This window comes from Mizuhopecten yessoensis, unplaced genomic scaffold (genome assembly GCF_002113885.1).
Source record: "Mizuhopecten yessoensis strain PY_sf001 unplaced genomic scaffold, ASM211388v2 scaffold4439, whole genome shotgun sequence".
Lineage (NCBI taxonomy): Eukaryota > Metazoa > Mollusca > Bivalvia > Pectinida > Pectinidae > Mizuhopecten > Mizuhopecten yessoensis.
The window spans coordinates 23,826-26,561 of record NW_018405547.1 but is presented as its reverse complement, the minus strand read 5'-3'; positions in this window follow the sequence as shown (position 1 = coordinate 26,561).

Below are 2,736 nucleotides of genomic sequence, written 5' to 3'. Positions count from 1 at the left end.
CAGTCATCCTCGTGTACATCTTTATCAACAATTATACTGTATACCAGGCAGTCATCCTCGTGTACATCTTTATCAACAATTACACTGTATATCAGGCAGTCATCCTCGTGTACATTAACAATTATACTGTATATCAGGCAGGCATCCTCGTGTACATCTTTATTAACAAGTATACTGTATATCAGGCAGTAACCTCGTGTACATCTTTATTAACAATTATACTGTATATCAGGCAGTCATCCTCGTGTACATCTTTATCAACAATTATACTGTATATCAGTCAGTCATCCTCGTGTACATCTTTATCAACAATTATACTGTATATCAGGCAGTCATCCTCGTGTACATTAACAATTAACAATTATACTGTATATCAGGCAGGCATCCTCGTGTACATCTTTATTAACAATTATACTGTATATCAGGCAGCCATCCTCGTGTACATCTTTATTAACAATTATGCTGTATATCAGGCAGTCATCCTCGTGTACATTAACAATTATACTGTATATCAGTCAGTCATCCTCGTGTACATCTTTATCAACAATTATTCTGTATATCAGGCAGTCATCCTCGTGCACATTAACAATTAACAATTATACTGTATATCAGTCAGTCATCCTCGTGTACATCTTTATCAACAATTATATTGTTTACCAGGCAGCCCTCCTCGTGTACATTTTTATTAACAATTATACTGTATATCAAGCAGTCATCCTCGTGTACATCTTTATCAACAATTACACTGTATATCAGGCAGTCATCCTCGAGTACATCTTTTTTAACAATTATAATGTATATCAGGCAGTTAATGCAAATAAAATAAGTAGCGAAAAACACATTTAAATTATTCATTCTACCCGGAGATATATCGTGAGAGCTATTCGCTACCTGATTTAAAGAATGTAGAGTTATCGCCCTTTTTATTACTATTTACTCACAAATCTCGTCCAAAACGCATTGCCGTCCCCTCTCATATCATAAATCTTTGTAAAGCACTTCCAGCTTCTCAAAAACGCACGTTTAAAAACATTCTGTCATAAATTGACGAACCTATCTTTTCAGTTTTCATACATAGAACATCGCCTCGTCACGTGTGCTCGGATTCAGTTTTCTTTTTCTTTATCAGATGCAGGATTTCGAATCGTTGTAAATAAAAGTAGCATTTCAATTTTGCTAGAAAGCTTCTTGTATGTGTTCCGAGCTGAAATATAAATCTAACGGGCTTATTTTTCTTCCAAATAAGACTTTCTTTTTATTTTATTTAAGCTTGAGATGCTGAATTTCTGGAAATATTACAGCATACACGTCTTGGTATTTGTGTTTAGCAATGTCTTGTTGATGTCAATTATTAAATTATTTGTATTTTCGACTACCTATCTTAATTATATTTGGAGACTTATCTATGTAATAAAACACTACTGGGGATGTATTTTGGGGCGAGGTCTCCGTATCATCTGCGACGCAGTCGATATCATATCGAACTCGATCATATGGACGCTTATAAACATATAATCACAAGGCCATGCGCTCCAAACACGGATGTGGTCGGTGTAGGGCCTTATTATTTCTCCAATCACTCCCACGCACGTACCTCCCCAGACAAACCTTACACGTGCATGTCCCATTAACTGGTCGCACGTATTGACATTTCGTTCCTGTTTGGTAAAGATGACAGAATTCCCGTCTACATAACTCGGCTTAGAGAGCTGAGTAAACGTGGTATTTAACTATGGTCACAGAAGACGTCTAAGTTTATGCACACGAGGTCAGATTTCTTTTTCATTCCAAGATAATCTATGGCGTGAACTGGTGACGTATATGGTAACAAGACGTCTTGTAGACTACATAGTTAGATATACAAACAAATGGTACATGTATCGCCATTAGGAAAGGTTTTGCATGCTCTCTTTCCCGGCTAATTAAGTACCTTCGACATTGGATCCATCAACATAAATGATACCAAACAGACTATAAAACCCTAGCGTTATATCAGCGTTATTTCACAATAACATCAAAAAGTAAAAAAAGGAAGAGATATGTTGTATTATTAAGATTTCAGAATTGTGGTATTGGAAAACCAAATGGTAGTGTAATATATGGTATATTGACAGACTTTGATATAGTGGTAGTGACAGACTTTGGTATGGTTGGTAGTGACAGACTTTGGTATGGTGGTAGTGACATATTTTGGTATGGTTGGTAGTGACAGACATTGGTATGGTGGGAGTGACAGACTTAGGTATGGTGGTAGTGACAGACTTTGGTGTGGTGGTAGTGACAGACATTGGTTTGGTGCTAGTGACAGACTTAGGTATGGTGGTAGTGACAGACTTTGGTATTGTGGTAGTGACAGACTTTGGTGTGGTGGTAGTTATAGACATAGGTAGGGTGGTAGTGACAGACGTTGGTATGGTGGTAGTGATAGACTTTGGTATGGTGGTAAATGTAGTGACATACTTTGGTGTGGTGGTAGTGACAGACATTGGTTTGGAGGTAGTGACAGACTTTGGTATGGTGGTAGTGACAGACTTAGGTATGGTGGTTTTGACAGGCTTTGGTATGGTGTTAGTAACAGACTTTGGTATGGTAGTTGTGACATACTTTGGTATGGTGGTAGTTATAGACATAGGTATGGTGGTAGTGATAGACTTTGGTATGGTGGTAGTGATAGATTTTGGTATGGTGGTAAATGTAGTGACATACTTTGGTGTGGTGGTAGTGACAGACTTAGGC